This window comes from Lolium perenne, chromosome 6 (genome assembly GCF_019359855.2).
Source record: "Lolium perenne isolate Kyuss_39 chromosome 6, Kyuss_2.0, whole genome shotgun sequence".
NCBI classification, from domain to species: Eukaryota; Viridiplantae; Streptophyta; class Magnoliopsida; order Poales; family Poaceae; genus Lolium; species Lolium perenne.
Genome location: NC_067249.2, coordinates 19155087 through 19177863, shown reverse-complemented (window position 1 = coordinate 19177863; position 22777 = coordinate 19155087).

Sequence of the window (22777 nt, the reverse complement as noted above, 5' to 3'; positions counted from 1 at the left end):
TAATAAAGTACCGGAGCAAAGCATTAACACTTGGTGAAAACATGTGATCCTCATACCTACGCCTTCCCCTCCGGTTGTCCCGATTTCTGTCACTTCAGGGCCTTTGGTTCTGGACATAGACATGTGCATACAACTTGTAGATACAATCTAAGCAATAAGTATAGAGCTTAAATCTAAGATCATGCCACTCGGGCCCTAGTGACAAGCATTAAGCATAACAAGATTGCAGCAACAATAACTTCACAAACTTTATAGATAGACTAATCATAATGTATCATCCATCGGATCCCAACAAACACAACACCGATTACATCAGATGAATCTCAATCATGTAAGGCAGCTCATGAGATCATTGTATTGAAGTACATGGGATAGAGAGTACCAACTAGCTACTGCTAGAACCCGTAGTCCATGGGGGAACTACTCACGGAGCATGATGGAGGTGGTGGCGTCGATGGAGATGGCTTCCGGGGGCACTTCCCCGTCCCGGCAGGGTGCCAGAACAGAGACTTCTGTCCCCCGAATTGGAGTTTCGCAATGGCGGCGGCGCCCCTGGAGTCTTTCTGGAGTTTCGTCAATTGGTATCGAGTTTTTAGGTCGAAAGGGCTTATATAGGCGAAGAGGCGGCGCAGGAGGGGCAACCGGGTGCCCTCCCCTATGGTGTGGGGCCCCAGTCCTCCCCTCTGACTCCCCTTCGGTGTCCTGGTCCGTCTCGGTGAATTATGATGTTTGGTCTTTGTTTCGTCGAATTCCGAGAATATTGCCCGAACAGCCTTTCTGGAACCAAAAACAGCAGAAAACAGGAACTGGCACTGTGGCATCTTGTTAATAGGTTAGTTCCGGAAAATGCATGAAATCATCATAAAGTGCAAGCAAAACATGTAAGTATTGTCATAAAACAAGCATGGAACATCAGAAATTATGGATACGTTGTAGACGTATCAGCATCCCCAAGCTTAGTTCCTACTCGTCCTCGTGTAGGTAAACGATAAAAAGAATAATTTCTGTAGTGACATGCTACTTACATAACCTTGATCATACTATTACAAAGCATATGAGATGAATGCAATGACACAAGGCAATGATCTATAGTTGCTAACAAATAGATAACATATAGCAAAACTTTTCATGAATAGTACTTTCAAGACAAGTATCAAAAGTCTTGCATAAGAGTTAACTCATAAAGCAATAAATTCAAAGTAAAGGCATCGAAGCAACACAAAGAAAGATTTAAGTTTCAGCAGTTGCTTTCAACTTTCAACATGCATATCTCATGGATAATTGTCAACATAAAGTAATATGATGAATGCAAATAAGCAAGTATGTAAGAATCAATGCACAGTTGACACAAGTGTTTGCTTCTAAGATGGAAGGAAGTAGGTAAACTGACTCAATATAAAGTAAAAGAATGGCCCTTCGTAGAGGGAAGCATTGATTGCTATATTTGTGCTAGAGCTTTGGTTTTGAAAACATAAAGAGAGCATAAAAAGTAAAATTTTGAGAGGTGCTTGGTGTTGTCAACGAATGGTAGTGGGCACTCTAACCCCCTCGCCAGACAAACCTTCAAAGAGCGGCTCCCATGAATTATTTTTATTTTTGTGTGACACTCCTTCCAACCTTTGCTTTCACAAACCATGGATAATCGAATCCTCGGGTGCCTGCCAACAATCTCATACCATGAAGGAGTGCCCTTTTATTTTAGTTTTATTATGATGACACTCCTCCCCCCTTTGCTTTCTCAAGCCATGGCTAACCGAATCCTTCGGGTGCCGTCCAACAATCACATACCATGGAGGAGTGTCTATTTTGGTTAATTAATTTGGGACTGGGAATCCCATTGCCAGCTCTTTTTGCAAAATTATTGGATAAGCGGATGAAGCCACTAGTCTATTGGTGAAAGTTGCCCAACAAAATTGAAAGATAAACACCACATACTTCCTCATGAGCTATAAAACATTGACACAAATCAGAGGTAATAAATTTTGAATTGTTTAAAGGTAGCACTCAAGCAATTTACTTTGGAATGGCAGGAAATACCACATAGTAGGTAGGTATGGTGGACACACATGGCATAGGTTTTGGCTCAAGGTTTTGGATGCACGAGAAGCATTCCCTCTCAGTACAAGGCTTTGGCTAGCAAGGTTATTTGAAGAAAACACAAGTATGAACCGGTACAGCAAAACTTACATAAGAACATATTGCAAGCATTATAATACTCTACACTGTCTTCCTTGTTGCTCAAACACTTTTACCAGAAAATATCTAGATCTTAAGAGAGACCAATCATGCAAACCAATTTTAACAAGCTCTACAGTAGTTCTCCACTAATAGGTTTAAACTACATGAAAAAACTTAATCATGATCTACTTGAGAGCTCAAAACAATTGCCAAGTATCAGATTATCCAAGACATTATGAGGCATTTTCTGTTTCCAACCAAATAACCATAAGTATTGTAGCTTCCAACTTTTATCATTGAACATTAAAAGTAAAACGAAGAACAAGTGTTCATATGAAAAAGCGGAGCGTGTCTCTCTCCCAAACAAGGATTGCTAGGATCCATCTTTATTCAAACACAAACAAAAATAAAACATACAGACGCTCCAAGTAAAGCACATATGATGTGACTGAATAAAAATATAGTTTCAATAGAAGAAACCTGATAAGTTGATGAAGAAGGGGATGCCTTGGGCATCCCCAAGCTTAGTTGCTTGAGTCTTCTTGAAATATGCAGGGATGAACCACGGGGGCATCCCCAAGCTTAGACTTTTCACTCTTCTTGATCATATATAATCCTCCTCTCTTGACCCTTGAAAACTTCCTTCACACCAAACTTCTCATAAACTTCATTAGAGGGGTTAGTACTCAAAAAATTTGAATCCACCTTGGTCCTGTAGTGACACATTGCAAGAACTCAATAAAACATTAGCTACAGCTCTCCACGTGTAGAAAGCCTTGCTTAAAAATCCACAAGAGACAATGCAAAAAACAGAGACAGAATCTGCCAAAACAGAACAGCCAGTAAAGACGAATTTTAAAGAGGTACTTCCGTTGCTCAAATAAGAAAACTCAAAACTAATGAAAGTTGCGTACATATCTGTGGAACACGCACGTAAATTGGCAGATTTTTCTGAGTTACCTACAGAGAACACAGCCCAGATTCGTGACAGATAGAAATCTGTTTCTGCGCAGAAATCCAAATCTAGTATCAACCTTCGATTAGAGGCTTCACTTGGCACAACATTGCAATAAAATAAAGATAAGGAGAGGTTGCTACAGTAGTAACAACTTCCAAAACACAACAAAACAGTAGCAAAATAAACACATGGGTTATCTCCCGAGAAGTTCTTTCTTTATAGCCATTAAGATGGGCTCAGCAATTTTGATGATGCACTCGCAAGAAATAAGAGTTGAAGCAAAAGAGAGCATCAAAAAGCAAATTCAAAACACATTTAAGTCTCACCCACTTCCTATGCATAGGAATCTTGTACAAAAATAAATTCATGAAGAACAAAGTGACAAGCATTGAAAGATAAAACAAGAGTAACTTCAAAATCTTCAGCATATAGAGAGGTGTTTTAGTACCACGAAAATTTCTACAACCATATTTTCCTCTCTCATAATAATTTTCAGTAGCTTCATGAATAAACTCAACAATATAACTATCACATAAAGCATTCTTTTCATGATCCATAGACACATAATTTTTATCAAGCTCAAAAATAGTGGGGTCAAAACTTTCAAACCCGCTTTTATCAATAATATAACAAGATGATTGATCAATCTCAAGAGATATGGGACTCATAGATAATGTCAAGACTTCTTCAATCCCATTTTCATTAGTAGTACAATTAATATTATCAAGTAACATAGGACCATCATCTAGAGCTTTATCATAAACATTTGCTACGCAAAACTCTTTAGTACCATGCATTTCGACATCAGGCACAAACAAAGCATTATCATAAGATTTATCAAAGTAGCATGGATTATCATAAATAACAGTACCATAATTATTTTCACAAGTTTTATCCATAGGAAATATTTCAAGAGAATCCACAGGAACATAACATTCAACCTCTTTTGGTAAGCATGGAGGACAATCAAATAGTGTAAGAGATAAAGAGTTACTCTCACTAGAAGGTTGGCATGGGTAGCTAATCCATTCTTCCTCCTTTTGTTCATCACTCTCCTCTTCTTTTTCATCCAATGAGCTTTCAGGTTCATCAATTTCCTCCTCTTTTTCATCCAATGAGCTTTCAGGTTCATCAATTTCTTCTTCCACAGGTTCCTGCAAATTGTGAGTGCATTCTTGTGCATTAATGAGTCTCTCTTTATAATCAATGATATAAGGATTATCACTGTAGCTTTCTATGCAAAAATTAAGGATAGAAGAGACATAATCTTTAAGGTCCTTACAAACAACACAAGTTTCATAATTTTTAACCATGAAGGATTCTATCTCAGAGGCTCCCATAAATAAGACAAATTGTTCTACCTCTTCGAACCCAAGATGAATATAATTATTCCAATTATAGTTCTTAATTAAAACTTCTTCACTAAAGCCACATTGAAATTTCAGATGTTTAGTATCCTCTTTAGAGCAACAATTTATATCATGGCATTTAAGCAAAATTTTAGCAATTGTATTCAATTTTTCTATCATAGCACTCATTACTTTACCAGTTCTTGATTCTCTATAATTATTATAATATTCTATAAGCTCCAAGTAGGTTATGGGTTCTCCCATAACAACAGTTTTTAATTTTTTGGTTTTTCAAATTTTTATGGATTTTTGGGTATAAAATAAAACAAGACAAAAAGAAACTAAGCAAAAGTAAACTAAGCAAAATAATACTAGACAGAAATAAACTAAGCATAAAGAAACTAAACAAAAGTAAACTAAACAAAACAAAATAAAATAAAATAAAAACAGAGAGAGGTAGAGTGTACTCCCCATGTGAACTTATGAGTAGAGCTATGCCTCCCCGGCAACGACGCCAAAAAACAGTCTTGATAACCCACAAGTATAGGGGATCGCGGCAGTCTTCGAGGGAAGTAAAACCCAATTTATTGATTCGACACAAGGGGAGGTAAAGAATACTTATAAGCCTTAACAACTGAGTTGTCAATTCAGCTGCACCTGGAAAAGCACTAGTAACAGGGGTGATGTGAAAGCAGCAGTAATATGAGAGCAATAGTAATAGTAACACAGCAGCAGTAGCAATAACATAGAGGCGATGGCACCAGAAAATAGTTGATACTACTTCCAATGACATATAGAACGAGTATATGATGATGAGAGATGGACCGGGGTTCCCAGCGATCTACACTAGTGGTAACTCTCCAATAACAAGTGACAAGTGTTGGGTGAACAAATTACAGTTGTGCAATTGATAGGATTGATAAAGCATTAAGACAGAACATCCAGATTATTAATTATGTAGGCATGTTTTCCATATATAGTCGTACGTGCTCGCAACGAGAAACTTGCACAACATCTTTTGTCCTACCAGCCGGTGGCAGCCGGGCCTCAAGGGAATCTACTGGATATTAAGGTACTCCTTTTAATTAAGTACCGGAGCAAAGCATTAACACTTGGTGAAAACATGTGATCCTCATACCTACGCCTTCCCCTCCGGTTGTCCCGATTTCTGTCACTTCAGGGCCTTTGGTTCCGGACATAGACATGTGCATACAACTTGTAGATACAATCTAAGCAATAAGTATAGAGCTTAAATCTAAGATCGTGCCACTCGGGCCCTAGTGACAAGCATTAAGCATAACAAGATTGCAGCAACAATAACTTCACAAACTTTATAGATAGACTAATCATAATGTATCATCCATCGGATCCCAACAAACACAACACCGATTACATCAGATGAATCTCAATCATGTAAGGCAGCTCATGAGATCATTGTATTGAAGTACATGGGATAGAGAGTACCAACTAGCTACTGCTAGAACCCGTAGTCCATGGGGGAACTACTCACGGAGCATGATGGAGGCGGTGGCGTCGATGGAGATGGCTTCCGGGGGCACTTCCCCGTCCCGGCAGGGTGCCGGAACAGAGACTTCTGTCCCCCCGAATTGGAGTTTCACGATGGCGGCGGCGCCCCTGGAGTCTTTCTGGAGTTTCATCAATTGGTATCGAGTTTTTAGGTCGAAAGGGCTTATATAGGCGAAGAGGCGGCGCAGGAGGGGCAACAGGGTGCCCTCCCCATAGGCCAGCGCGGTGGCATGGTGTGGGGGCCCCAGGCCTCCCCTCTGACTCCCCTTCGGTGTCCTGGTCCGTCTCGGTGAATTATGATGTTTGGTCTTTGTTTCGTCGAATTCCGAGAATATTGCCCGAACAGCCTTTCTGGAACCAAAAACAGCAGAAAACAGGAACTGGCACTGTGGCATCTTGTTAATAGGTTAGATCCGGAAAATGCATGAAATCATCATAAAGTGCAAGCAAAACATGTAAGTATTATCATAAAACAAGCATGGAACATCAGAAATTATGGATACGTTGGAGACGTATCACCTAACATGATCAAGATCATCTATCTGTAATACTATATGTTGTGTTTGTTGGGATCCGATGAATAGAGAATACTATGCTATGTTGATTATCAATCTATTATCTATGTGTTGTTTATGATCTTGCATGCTCTCCATTACTAGTAGAGGCTCTGGCCAAGTTTTTGCTTGTAACTCCAAGGGGGAGTATTTATGCTCGATAGTGGGTTCATGCCTCCATTAAATCTGGGACAGTGACAGAAAGTTCTAAGGTTGTGGATGTGCTGTTGCCACTAGGGATAAAACATCGATGCTATGTCTAAGGATGTAGTTGTTGATTACATTACGCACCATACTTAATGCAATTGTCTGTTGTTTGCAACTTAATACTGGAAGGGGTTAGGATGATAACCTGAAGGTGGACTTTTTAGGCATAGATGCATGCTGGATAGCGGTCTATGTACTTTGTCGTAATGCCCAATTAAATCTCACAATATTCATCATATAATGTATGTGCATGGTCATGCCCTCTTTATTTGTCAATTGCCCAACTGTAATTTGTTCACCCAACATGCTATTTATCTTATGGGAGAGACACCACTAGTGAACTGTGGACCCCGGTCCATTCTTTTAATCGAATACAATCTACTGCAATACTCGTTCTACTGTTTTCTGCAAACAATCATCATCCACACTATACATCTAATCCTTTGTTACAGCAAGCCGGTGAGATTGACAACCTCACTGTCACGTTGGGGCAAAGTAATTTGGTTGTGTTGTGCAGGTTCCACGTTGGCGCCGGAATCCCTGGTGTTGCGCCGCACTACACTCCGCCGCCATCAACCTTCAACGTGCTTCTTGGCTCCTACTGGTTCGATAAACCGTGGTTTCTTACTGAGGGAAAACTTGCCGCTGTACGCATCACACCTTCCTCTTGGGGTTCCCAACGGACGCGTGCTGTACGCGTATCAAGCTCTTTTTCTGGCGCCGTTGCCGGGAAGATCAAGACACGCTGCAAGGGGAGTCTCCACCTCCAATCTCTTTACTTTGTTTTTGTCTTGCTTTACTTTATTTACTACTTTGTTTGCTGCACTAAATCAAAACACAAAAACATTAGTTGCTAGTTTTACTTTATTTGCTATCTTGTTTGCTATACTAAAAACACAAAAAAAATTAGTTACTTGCATTTACTTTATCTAGTTTGCTTTATTTACTATTGCTAAAATGGGTACTCCTGAAAATACTAAGTTGTGTGACTTCACAACCACAAATAATAATGATTTCTTATGCACACCTATTGCTCCACCTGCCACTACAGCGGAATTCTTTGAAATTAAACCTGCTTTACTGAATCTTGTTATGAGAGAGCAATTTTCTGGTGTTAGTTCTGATGATGTTGCTGCCCATCTTAATAATTTTGTTGAATTATGTGAAATGCAAAAGTATAAGGATGTAGATGGTGACATTATAAAATTAAAATTGTTTCCTTTCTCATTAAGAGGAAGAGCTAAAGATTGGTTGCTATCTCTGCCTAAGAATAGTATTGATTCATGGACTAAATGCAAGGGTGCTTTTATTGGTAGATACTATCCTCCTGCTAAAATTATATCTTTGAGAAGTAGCATAATGAATTTTAAACAATTGGATAATGAGCATGTTGCACAAGCATGGGAAAGAATGAAATCTTTGGTTAAAAACTGCCCAACCCATGGACTGACTACTTGGATGATCATCCAAACCTTTTATGCAGGACTAAATTTTTCTTCGTGGAACCTATTGGATTCAGCTGCTGGAGGTACCTTTATGTCCATCACTCTAGGCGACGCAACAAAGTTTCTTGATAACATGATGATTAATTACTCTGAATGGCACACGGAAAGAGCTCCACAAGGTAAGAAGGTAAATTCTGTCGAAGAAACCTCCTCTTTGAGTGATAAGATTGATGCTATTTTGTCTATGCTTGTGAATGGTAGGACAAATGTTGATCCTAATAATGTTCCGTTAGCTTCATTGGTTGCTCAAGAAGAACATGTTGATGTAAACTTCGTTAAAAATAATAATTTTAACAACAATGCTTACCGGAACAATTCTAGTAACAAGTATAGGCCATATCCTTATAATAATGGCAACGGCTATGGTAATTCTTATGGGAATTCTTACAACAATAATAGGAATTCATCCCCTGGACTTGAAGCCATGCTTAAAGAATTTATTAGTACACAAACTGCTTTTAACAAATCTGTTGAAGAAAAGCTTGGGAAAATTGATATACTTGCTTCTAAAGTCGATAGTCTTGCTGCTGATGTTGATCTTTTGAAATCAAAAGTTATGCCTAATGAAAATTCCATCCAAGTTAGAATTAATGAGAATATAAGATTGATGGCCGAATTGCGTGCTAGGTGGGAAAAAGAAGAAAATGCTAAAGAATATAATATAGCTAAAGTTTGGACTATTACCACCACTAGTAATGCTAATGATCCACATGTTGCTGCACCTCTTACTATTAATGGTAAAATAATTGGTGTTGGCAATGTTTCCACTTCTAATGCAAAGCGTGAAAAACTGCCTGAAACTGCCTGTGATAAAACTTCTGAAATTTTTTCCAACATTGGGGACAATGATCCCATTGCTTTAGATTATAATGGTTTGGATTTTGATCATTGCCACATCTCTGAAGTTATAAAGTTCTTACAAAAACTTGCTAAGAGTCCTAATGCTAGTGCTATAAATTTGGCTTTCACGAAACATATTACAAATGCTCTCATTAGAGCTAGAGAAGAGAAACTAAAACTTGAAACTTCTATTCCTAGGAAGCTAGAGGATGGTTGGGAGCCCATCATTAAGATGAAGGTGAATGACTTTGATTGTAATGCTTTATGTGATCTTGGTGCAAGTATTTCCGTTATGCCTAGAAAGATCTATAATATGCTTGACTTGCCACCATTGAAAAATTGTTATTTGGATGCTAATCTTGCTGATAATTCTACAAAGAAACCTTTAGGGAGAGTTGATAATGTTTGCATTACCGTTAACAATAACCTTGTCCCCGTTGATTTTGTTGTCTTCGATATTGAATGCAATGCATCTTGTCCCATTATATTGGGAAGACCTTTTCTTCGAACTGTTGGTGCTATCATTGATATGAAGGAAGGTAATATTAAATATCAATTTCCTCTCAAGAAAGGTATGGAACACTTCCTTAGAAAGAGAATTAAGTTACCTTTTGATTCTATCATTAGAAAAAATTATGATGTTGATGCTTCGTATCTTGATAATACTTGATACACACTTTCTGCGCCTAGCTGAAAGGCGTTAAAGAAAAGCGCTTATGGGAGACAACCCATGATTTTACTACTGCACTTTTGTTTTATATTTGAGTCTTGGAAGTTGTTAATACTGTAGAAACCTCTCCTTATCTTATTTTTGTTGCATTGTTGTGCCAAGTAAAGTCTTTGATAGTAAGGTTCATACCAGATTTGGATTACTGCGCAGAAACAGATTTCTTGCTGTCACGAATCTGGGCCTAATTCTCTGTAGGTAACTCAGAAAATTATGCCAATTTACGTGAGTGATCCTCAGATATGTACGCAACTTTCATTCAATTTGAGCATTTTCATTTGAGCAAGTCTGGTGCCTCTTAGAAATTCGTCTTTACGAACTGTTCTGTTTTGACAGATTCTGCCTTTTATTTCGCATTGCCTGTTTTGCTATGCTTGATGGATTTTTCGATTTCATTGACTTTCAGTAGCTTTGTGCAATGTCCAGAAGTGTTAAGAATGATTATGTCACCTCTGAACATGTGAATTTTGATTGTGCACTAACCCTCTAATGAGTTGTTTTGAGTTTGGTGTGGAGGAAATTTTCAAGGATCAAGAGAGGGAGATGATACAATATGATCAAGGAGAGTGAAAGCTCTAAGCTTGGGGATGCCCCGGTGGTTCACCCCTGCATATTTCAAGAAGACTCAAGCGTCTAAGCTTGGGGATGCCCAAGGCATCCCCTTCTTCATCGACAACATTATCAGGTTCCTCTAGTGAAACTATATTTTTATTCCATCACATCTTATGCACTTTGCTTGGAGCGTCTATTTGTTTTTGTTTTTGTTTTGTTTGAATAAAATGGATCCTAGCATTCATTGTGTGGGAGAGAGACACGCTCCGCTGTTGCATATGGACAAATATGTCCTTAGGCTTTACTCATAATATTCACGACGAAGGTTGAATCTTCTTCGTTAATTTGTTGTATGGTTGGAAAACGGGAAATGTTGCATGTGGTAGTGTATAATAAATTACTTGTAGATCATTGAGCTTTGATGATTTGATTCCTTGCAAATGTTTTGAGGTATTTAGGTGCTGAGGCTTGCTGGATAAATAAGTTAAAATTAGTAGTGGATTGTTGTCTTTAAGCTTGTGCCGTACTACAAACTATATTTAAATAGTTGAAGGTGTAGTTGGATTTGATAGCTTTCCATGTCTGAGAGTTCATCGTAATAACTAAGTTGTGCTGAAGGTCGAGGGAGCTAGCGGGGTGATACGTCTCCAACGTATCTATAATTTCTGATGTTCCATGCTTGTTTTATGACAATACTTACATGTTTTGCTTGCACTTTATAATGTTTTTATGCGTTTTCCGGAACTAACCTATTAACAAGATGCCACAGTGCCAGTTCCTGTTTTCTGCTGTTTTTGGTTCCAGAAAGGCTGTTCGGGCAATATTCTCGGAATTGGATGAAATCAACGCCAAACATCCTATTTTTCCCGGAAGCATCCAGAACACCGAAGAAGAGTCGGAGGAGAGCCAGGGGGCCACCAGGAGGGTGGGCCGCGCGGGCCAGACCCTGGCCGTGCCCCCCTATGGGGAGGCCACCCTGTCGACCCTCCTGCGCCGCCTCTTCGCCTATATAACCCCTTTCGACCTAAAAACGCAGTACCAATTGACGAAACTCCAGAAAGAATCCAGGGGCACCGCCGCCATTGCGAAACTCCAATTCGGGGGACAGAAGTCTCTGTTCCGGCACCCTGCCGGGACGGGGAAGTGCCCCCGGAAGCCATCTCCATCGACGCCACCGCCTCCATCATGCTCCGTGAGTAGTTCCCCCATGGACTACGGGTTCTAGCAGTAGCTAGTTGGTATTCTCTCCACCATGTACTTCAATACAATGATCTCATGAGCTGCCTTACATGATTGAGATTCATTTGATGTAATCGGTGTTGTGTTTGTTGGGATCCGATGGATGATACATTATGATTAGTCTATCTATAAAGTTTGTGAAGTTATTGTTGCTGCAATCTTGTTATGCTTAATGCTTGTCACTAGGGCCCGAGTGGCATGATCTTAGATTTGAGCTTTATAATTATTGCTTAGATTGTATCTACAAGTTGTATGCACGTGTCACTGTCCGGAACCAAAGGCCCCGAAGTGACAGAAATCGGGACAACCGGAGGGGATGGCGGTGATGTGAGGGACACATGTTTTCACAGAGTGTTAATGCTTTGCTCCGGTACTCTATTAAAAGGAGTACCTTAATATCCAGTAGATTCCCTTGAGGCCCGGCTGCCACCGGCTGGTAGGACAAAAGATGTTGTGCAAGTTTCTCATTGCGAGCACGTACGACTATAATTGGAAAACATGCCTACATGATTAATGAATTGATGTTCTTTCTTAATGCTTTATCAATCCTATCAATTGCCCAACTGTAATTTGTTCACCCAACACTTGTCACTTATTGGAGAGTTACCACTAGTGTAGATCGCTGGGAACCCCGGTCCATCTCTCATCATTATATACTTGTTCTACATGTCATTGGAAGTAGTATCAACTATTTTCTGGTGCCATTGCTCTCATATTGCTATTACTGCTGTTGTGTTACTTTTACTACTGCTCTCATATTACCGCTACTTTCACATCACCCCTGTTACTAGTGCTTTTCCAGGTGCAGCTGAATTGACAACTCAGTTGTTAAGGCTTATAAGTATTCTTTACCTCCCCTTGTGTCGAATCAATAAATTGGGATTTACTTGCCGCGAAGACTGCCGTGATCCCCTATACTTGTGGGTTATGAAGACTGTTTTCTGGCGCCGTTGCCGGGGAGGCATAGCTCTACTCATAAGTTTACCTGGGGAGTACACTCTACCTCTCTCTCTGTTTTATTTTATTTGGTTTTGCTTAGTTTACTTTTGTCTAGTTTACTTGTGCTTAGTTTATTTCTGTCTAGTTTTATTTTGCCTAGTTTACTTTTGCTTAGTTTGTTTTTGTCTTGTTTTACTTTTCTCATATACCCAAAAATCCATAAAAATTTGAAAAATCTAAAAATTAAAAACTGATGTTATGGGAGAACCTACAACCTACTTGGAGCTCATAGAATGTTATAATAATTATAGGAAATCAAGAGCGGGTGAAGTAATGAGTGCTATGATAGAAAAAGTGAATACAATTGCTAAAATCTTGCTTAAACGCCATGATATAAACTGTTGCTCTCAACAGGATACTAAACATCTTAAATTTCAATGTGGCTTTAGTGAGGAATTTTTAATTAAGAACTATAATCGGAATTGCTATATTCATTATGGGTTCGAAGAGGTAGAACAATTTGTCGTATTTATGGGAGCTTCTGAGATCGAATCCTTCATGGTTGAGAATTATGAAACTTGTGTTGTTTGCAAGGACCTTAAAGATTATGTCTCTTCTATCCTTAATTGTTGCATAGAATGCTTCAGTGATAATCCTTATATCATTGATTATAAAGAGAGACTCATTAATGCACAAGAATGCACTCACAATTTGCAGGAACCTGTGGAAGAAGAAATTAATGAACCTGAAAGCTCATTGGATGAAAAAGAGGAGGAAATTGATGAACCTGAAAGCTCATTGGATGAAAAGGAAGAGGAGAGCGACGAACAAAAGGAGGAAGAATGGATTAGCTACCCATGCCAACCTTCTAATGAGAGTAACTCTTTATCTCTTACACTATTTGATTGTCCCCCATGCTTACCGAAAGAGGTTGAATGTTGTGTTCCTGTGGATTCTCTTGAAATAGTACCTATGAGTAAAACTTGTGAGAATCATTATGCTACTGTTATTTATGATAATCCATGCTACTTTGATAAATCTTATGATAATGCTTTGTTTGTGCCTGATGTCGAAATGCATGGTACTAAAGAATTTTGCTTAGCGAATGTTTATGATAAAGCTCTGGATGATGGTCCTATGTTACTTGATACTATTAATTGTACTACTAATGAAAATGGGATTGGAGAGTTATTGACTTTATCTATGAGTCCCATATCTCTTGAGATTGATCAATCATCATGTTATATTATTAATAAAAGTGGGTTTGAAAGTTTTAATTCCACTATTTTTGAGATTAATAAAAATTATATGTTTGTGGATCATGAAAAGTATGCTGCATGTGATAGTTATATTGTTGAGTTTGTTCATGAAGCTACTGAAAATTATTATGAGAGAGGAAAATATGGTTGCAGAAATTTGCATGGTACTAAAACACCTCTCTATGTGCTCAAAATTTTGAAGTTGCACTTGTTCTATCTTCCTATGCTTGTTACTTTGCTTTTCATGAACTTGTTTATTTACAAGATTCCTTTGCATAGGAAGCATGTTAGACTTAAATGTGTTATGGATTTGCTTTTTGATGCTCTCTTTTGCTTCAACTCTTATTTCTTGCGAGTGCATCATTAAAACTGCTGAGCCCATCTTAATGGCTATAAAGAAAGAACTCCTTGGGAGATAACCCATGTGTTTATTTTGCTACAGTACTTTGTTTTATATTTGTGTCTTGGAAGTTGTTTACTACTGTAGCAACCTCTCCTTATCTTAGTTTTGTGTTTTGTTGTGCCAAGTGAAGCCTCTAATCGAAGGTTGATACTAGGTTTGGATTTCTGCGCAGAAACAGATTTCTATCTGTCACGAATCTGGGCTGTTTTCTCTGTAGGTAAATCAAAAAAATATGCCAATTTACGTGCGTGTTCCTCAGATATGTACGCAACTTTCATTAGTTTTGAGTTTTCTGATTTGAGCAACGGAAGTATTTCTTTAAAATTCGTCTTTACTGGCTGTTCTGTTTTGGCAGATTCTATCTCTGTTTTTTGCATTGTCTCTTGTGGATTTTTAAGCAAGGCTTTCTACACGTGGAGAGCTGTAGCTAATGTTTTATTGAGTTCTTGCAATGTGTCACTACAGGACCAAGGTGGATTCAAATTTTTTGAGTACTAACCCCTCTAATGAAGTTTATGAGAAGTTTGGTGTGAAGGAAGTTTTCAAGGGTCAAGAGAGGAGGATGATATATGATCAAGAAGAGTGAAAAGTCTAAGCTTGGGGATGCCCCCGTGGTTCATCCCTGCATATTTCAAGAAGACTCAAGCGACTAAGCTTGGGGATGCCCAAGGCATCCCCTTCTTCATCAACTTATCATGTTTCTTCTATTGAAACTATATTTTTATTCGGTCACATCATATGTGCTTTACTTGGAGCGTCTGTATGTTTTATTTTTGTTTGTGTTTGAATAAAGATGGATCCTAGCAATCCTTGTTTGGGAGAGAGACACGCTCCGCTTTTTCATATGAACACTTGTTCTTCGTTTTACTTTTAATGTTCAATGATAAAAGTTGGAAGCTACAATACTTATGGTTATTTGGTTGGAAACAGAAAATGCCTCATAATGTCTTGGATAATCTGACACTTGGCAATTGTTTTGAGCTCTCAAGTAGATCATGATTAAGTTTTTTCATGTAGTTTAAACCTATTAGTGGAGAACTACTGTAGAGCTTGTTAAAATTGGTTTGCATGATTGGTCTCTCTTAAGGTCTAGATATTTTCTGGTAAAAGTGTTTGAGCAACAAGGAAGACAGTATAGAGTACTATAATGCTTGCAATATGTTCTTATGTAAGTTTTTCTGTACCGGTTCATACTTGTGTTTGCTTCAAATAACCTTGCTAGCACAAAGCCTTGTACTGAGAGGAAATGCTTCTCGTGCATCCAAAACCTTGAGCCAAAACCTATGCCATTTGTGTCCACCATACCTACCTACTATGTGGTATTTCCTGCCATTCCAAAGTAAATTGCTTGAGTGCTACCTTTAAACAATTCAAAATGCTTCTCAATTTGTGTTAATGTTTTATAGCTCATGAGGAAGTATGTGGTGTTTATCTTTCAATCTTGTTGGGCAACTTTCACCAATGGACTAGTGGCTTCGTCCGCTTATCCAATAATTTTGCAAAAAGAGCTGGCAATGGGATTCCCAGTCCCAAATTAATTAACCAAAATAGACACTCCTCCATGGTATGTGATTGTTGGACGGCACCCGAAGGATTCGGTTAGCCATGGCTTGAGAAAGCAAAGGTGGGGAGGAGTGTCATCATAATAAAACTAAAAATAAAAAGGCACTCCTTCATGGTATGAGATTGTTGGCAGGCACCCGAGGATTCGGTTAGCCATGGTTTGTGAAAGAAAGGTTGGAAGGAGTGCCACCCAAAAATAAAATAAAATGGGAGCCGCTCTTTGAAGGTTTGTCTGGCAAGGGGGTTAGAGTACCCGCTACCATTCGTTGACAACAACAAACACCTCTCAAAACTTTACTTTTATGATCTCTATATGTTTTCAAAATCAAAGCTCTAGCACAAATATAGCAATCGATGCTTTCCTCTTTGAAGGACCATTCTTTTACTTTACGTTGAGTCAGTTTACCTATTTCCTCCCACCTTAGAAGCAAACACTTGTGTCAACTGTGCATTGATTCTTACATACTTGCTTATTTGCATTCATCATATTACTTTATGTTGACAATTATCCATGAGATATGCATGTTGGAAGTTGAAAGCAACCGCTGAAACTTATATCTTCCTTTGTGTTGCTTCGATGCCTTTACTTTGAATTTATTGCTTTATGAGTTAACTCTTATGCAAGACTTTTGATGCTTGTCTCGAAAGTACTCTTCATGAAAAGTTTTGCTATATGTTTTCTATTTGTTAGCAACTATAGATCATTGCCTTGAGTCACTTCATTCATCTCATATGCTTTATAATAGTATGATCAAGGTTATGTAAGTAGCATGTCACTACAGAAATTATTCTTTTTATCGTTTACCTACTCGAGGACGAGTAGGAACTAATCTTGGGGATGCTGATACGTCTCCAACGTATCCATAATTTCTGATGTTCCATGCTTGTTTTATCACAATACTTACATGTTTTGCTTGCACTTTATAATGTTTTTATGCGTTTTCCGGAACTAACCTATTAACAAGATGCCACAGTGCCAGTTCCTGTTTTCTGCTGTTTTTGGTTCCAGAAAGGCTGTTCGGGCAATATTCTCGGAATTGGACGAAATCAACGCCAAACATCCTATTTTTCCCGGAAGCATCCAGAACACCGAAGAAGAGTTGGAGGAGAGCCAGGGGGCCACCAGGAGGGTGGGCCGCGCGGGCCAGACCCTGGCCGCGCCCCCCTATGGGGAGGCCACCCTGTCGACCCTCCTGCGCCGCCTCTTCGCCTATATAACCCCTTTCGACCTAAAAATGCAGTACCAATTGACGAAACTCCAGAAAGACTCCAGGGGCGCCGCCGCCATCGCGAAACTCCAATTTGGGGGACAGAAGTCTTTGTTCCGGCACCCTGCCGGGACGGGGAGGTGCCCCCGGAAGCCATCTCCATCGATGCCACCGCCTCCATCATGCTCCGTGAGTAGTTCCCCCATGGACTACTGGTTCTAGCAGTAGCTAGTTGGTATTCTCTCCTCCATGTACTTCAATACAATGATCTCATGAGCTGCCTTACATGATTGAGATTCATCTGATGTAATCGGTGTTGTGTTTGTTGGGATCCGATGGATGATACATTATGATTAGTCTATCTATAAAGTTTGTGAAGTTATTGTTGCTGCAATCTTGTTATGCTTAATGCTTGTTACTAGGGCTCGAGTGGCATGATCTTAGATTTGAGCTTTATAATTATTGCTTAGATTGTATCTACAAGTTGTATGCACGTGTCACTGTCCGGAACCAAAGGCCCCGAAGTGACAGAAATAGGGACAACCGGAGGGGATGGCGGTGATGTGAGGGACACATGTTTTCACGGAGTGTTAATGCTTTGCTCCGGTACTCTATTAAAAGGAGTACCTTAATATCCAGTAGATTCCCTTGAGGCCCGGCTGCCACCGGCTGGTAGGACAAAAGATGTTGTGCAAGTTTCTCATTGCGAGCACGTACGACTATAATTGGAAAACATGCCTACATGATTAATGAATTGATGTTCTTTCTTAATGCTTTATCAATCCTATCAATTGCCCAACTGTAATTTGTTCACCCAACACTTGTCACTTATTGGAGAGTTACCACTAGTGTAGATCGCTGGGAACCCCGGTCCATCTCTCATCATTATATACTTGTTCTACATGTCATTGGAAGTAGTATCAACTATTTTCTGGTGCCATTGCTCTCATATTGCTATTACTGCTGCTGTGTTACTTTTACTACTGCTCTCATATTACTGCTACTTTCACATCACCCCTGTTACTAGTGCTTTTCCAGGTGCAGCTGAATTGACAACTCAGTTGTTAAGGCTTATAAGTATTTTTTACCTCCCCTTGTGTCGAATAAATAAATTGGGATTTACTTCCCGCGAAGACTGCCGCGATCCCCTATACTTGTGGGTTATCACGGGGTACTTGTGCCACCGTGAACGGCCCTCCTTGGAGTAAATTTTAATCATGCTCTTAATGATGAACCTGCTAGTTGTTTGCAATAAGCTTGTGAGTTCTTTTTGACTAATGTTAAGCTACGGTTTTTGGCACTTCCACCATCCAAATTTGCTAGCCTCTTCGGTACTGTGCATTGCCTTTTGCTCAGATTGAGAATTGTGCATACTTCGCCAGTACATCCAAACCCGTGGGAGGACTTTCTCTTGTCCTCCTACACATAAGCCCATACATCTCCTCAAAACAGCCACCATACCTACCTACCACAGCATTTCCATAGCTGTTCCGAGATATATTGCCATGCAACATCCATTTTACATTACATGCCATGTTGTCATTTATTATTTATATATTGCTTTGCATGATCATATACAGCTGATGTGTGGTTTACCCATGTTACGCTAGATCATTGCACATCCTGCTACACCGGGCAGAGGCATACGAGTTTCATACATCATGTTTCATTCATTATGAGTTATTTGTACCAAAAAGTGTGTTGTCATATTAGGATGTTGCCCCTAAAAATGAAAAGAGCCATGGAGGCCATCAAAAAGACAAAAAAAAAGAAAAGAAAGAAAAAAAATGAAAAGAAAGAAAAAAGGAAAAAGGAAAAAAAGGAAAAAAAGAGAAGAAAGAGAAGAAAAAAAAGAGAATAAAGAAAAAGGGGGCAGCATTACTATCTTTTATCCACACTTGTGCTCATGTTTTAGCACCCGCATTATTCATAGTCATCATTTGTGCTCATGTTTAGCACCTACACTTCATATGAGAGAGTTTTCATGCTTTACTAGTATAACTATGTGGGGAATTTACACTATAGAACTTGGGTTGTATATTCCAATGATGAGCCTCCTCAGAAGTGCTCTAGGTCTTCGTGAGCAACCAAGTTGGATGCACCCCCACTAGTTCCATTGGAGAGCTTTCATACACATATAGCTCTATGTGCATCCGTTGCATGGCAATCACTACTCCTTGCATAGCTTCGATCATAAGGCTTCCTCTTGTCTAATGGTCATTTACAGCTTTGCAAGCCTTTCTTCCATTTGGCCTTCCAAACCCCCATTAACGTTCTTTATGCCATAACATCCTGGTGCTAATACCAAATGCTTGCGCTCACCGGTTGAGTAGACTTCGAAACAGTTGATTCATGACGTTCATGTTTATGTTTACTTGACTGAATCCTTCTTATGTTGTGAAAATTTACTTGATGCTTGGAATGAAGGATAGAACTTCTACGCTGAATACTTAACACATCCTTAATGAACTTTGTACGGTTTCATGTCTTTAAAGCGATAGTTCATGAAAACTTCTAGCTTGTTTAACTCTTGCATTATCATCTCTTATATCAATATGGATATTTGCTTTGAATGATTTGATCTCAGCTCATGTGCTTACAATAGTATGATCAAGATTATGATGGCATGTCACTCCAGAAATTATCTTTATTATCGTTTACCTACTCGGGACGAGCAGGAACTAAGCTTGGGGATGCTGATACGTCTCCAACGTATCGATAATTTCTTATGTTCCATGCCACTTTATTGATGATACCTACATGTTTTATGCATACTTTATGTCATATTTATACATTTTCCGGCACTAACCTATTAACAAGATGCCGAAGAGCCAGTTGTTGTTTTCTGCTGTTTTTGGTTTCAGAAATCCTAGTAAGGAAATATTCTCGGAATTGGACAAAATCAACGCCCAGGGGCCTATTTTTCCACGAAGCTTCCAGAAGTCCGAAGAGGAGACGAAGTGGGGCCACGGGGCGCCGCCACAGTAGGGCGGCGTGGCCTACAGGGGGCCCACGCGGCCCTGTTGTGTGGGGCCCTCGTGACGCCTCTTGACCTGCCCTTCCGCCTACTTAAAGCCTTCGTCGCGAAACCCCCAGTACCGAGAGCCACGATACGGAAAACCTTCCAGAGACGCCGCCGTCGCCAATCCCATCTCGGATGATTCAGGAGATCGCCTCCGGCACCCTGCTGGAGAGGGGAATCATGTCCCGGAGGACTCTTCACCGCCATGGTCGCCTCCGGAGTGATGAGTGAGTAGTTCACCCCTGGACTATCGGTCCATAGCAGTAGCTAGATGGTCGTCTTCTCCTAATTGTGCTTCATTGTTGGATCTTGTGAGCTGCCTAACATGATCAAGATCATCTATCTGTAATACTATATGTTGTGTTTGTTGGGATCCGATGAATAGAGAATACTATGCTATGTTGATTATCAATCTATTATCTATGTGTTGTTTATGATCTTGCATGCTCTCCGTTACTAGTGGAGGCTCTGGCCAAGTTTTTGCTTGTAACTCCAAGAGGGAGTATTTATGCTCGATAGTGGGTTCATGCCTCCATTAAATCTGGGACAGTGACAGAAAGTTCTAAGGTTGTGGATGTGCTGTTTCCACTAGGGATAAAACATCGATGCTATGTCTAAGGATGTAGTTGTTGATTACATTACGCACCATACTTAATGCAATTGTCTGTTGTTTGCAACTTAATACTGGAAGGGGTTCGGATGATAACCTGAAGGTGGAGTTTTTAGGCATAGATGCATGCTGGATAGCGGTCTATGTACTTTGTCGTAATGCCCAATTAAATCTCACAATATTCATCATATCATGTATGTGCATGGTCATGCCCTGTTTATTTGTCAATTGCCCAACTGTAATTTGTTCACCCAACATGCTATTTATCTTATGGGAGAGACACCACTAGTGAACTATGGACCCCGGTCCATTCTTTTAATCGAATACAATCTACTGCAATACTCGTTCTACTGTTTTCTGCAAACAATCATCATCCACACTATACATCTAATCCTTTGTTACAGCAAGCCGGTGAGATTGACAACCTCACTGTCACGTTGGGGCAAAGTAATTTGGTTGTGTTGTGCAGGTTCCACGTGGCGCCGGAATCCCTGGTGTTGCGCCGCACTACACTCCGCCGCCATCAACCTTCAACGTGCTTCTTGGCTCCTACTGGTTCGATAAACCTTGGTTTCTTACTGAGGGAAAACTTGCCGCTGTACGCATCACACCTTCCTCTTGGGGTTCCCAACGGACGCGTGCTGTACGCGTATCACTTGCGCGTGACAGGGATTGCAACGACGCCAGAAAGTAGCTTCTTGTGACGGTAAAGCACACATCCGTTGGGAACCCTGATACGTCTCCAACGTATCGATAATTTCTTATGTTCCATGCCACTTTATTGATTACCTACATGTTTTATGCATACTTTATGTCATATTTATGCATTTTCCGGCACTAACCTATTAACAAGATGCCGAAGAGCCAGTTGCTGTTTTCTGCTGTTTTTGGTTTCAGAAATCCTAGTAAGGAAATATTCTCGGAATTGGACGAAATCAACGCCCAGGGGCCTATTTTTCCACGAAGCTTCCAGAAGTCCAAAGAGGAGACGAAGTGGGGCCACGGGGCGTCGCCACAGTAGGGCGGCGCGGCCTACAGGGGGCCCGCGCGGCCCTGTTGTGTGGGGCCCCCGTGACGCCTCTTGACCTGCCCTTTCGCCTAATTAAAGCCTTCGTCGCGAAACCCCCAGTACTGAGAGCCACGATACGGAAAACCTTCCAGAGACGCCGCCGCCAATCCCATCTCGGGGGATTCAGGAGATCGCCTCCGGCACCCTGCCGGAGAGGGGAATCATCTCCCGGAGGACTCTTCACCGCCATGGTCGCCTCCGGAGTGATGAGTGAGTAGTTCACCCCTGGACTATGGGTCCATAGCAGTAGCTAGATGGTCGTCTTCTCCTAATTGTGCTTCATTGTTGGATCTTGTGAGCTGCCTGATATGTCCAATTTGCATCACTATTTTATATCATAATTTGCTGTTATTCATTGATATATTTCATATTTGGACATAATACTTATGTTATTTCATCTATTTTGCATGTTTCATGATTATTGGAGGATCGAGCACCGGAGCCAGGATTCTGCTGCAAAAAGCACCGTCAGAATGCAATATTTCGGAAGATCAACAGTTGACAGAAATTATACCAACAATCCTATTTTTCCAGATGATGAAGGGAGCCAGAAGGGGGAGCTGAGGGGACCCGAGGTGGGCCCACCCCATAGGCCGGCGCGGCCCAGGGCCTGGCCGCGCCGCCCAGTGAGGAGGGGGGCCCACAGCCCCTCTCGCCTCCTTTTCTTTGTGAAATCCTTCGTCTCGAAAACCTAAGCTCCAGAGGGTACCTCGCGAAGAGTTACAGCCGCCTCTGCGGGGCGGAGAACACCAGAGAGAAAAGAGCTCTCCGGCGGGCTGAGATTCGCCGGGGAAATTCCCTCCGGGAGGGGGAAATCGACGCCATCATCACCGGCCTCAAGTTGGACATCATCTCCATCACCATCATCATCATCTCCACCATCATCACCGCCGTCTCCACCGCTGGACATCATCACCGCCATAGCAATTTGGGTTTGATCTTGATTGTTTGATAGGGGAAACTCTCCCGGTATTGATTTCTACTTGTTATTGATGCTATTGAGTGAAACCGTTGGACCAAGGTTTATGTTCAGATTGTTATTCACCATCATATCACCTCTGATCATGT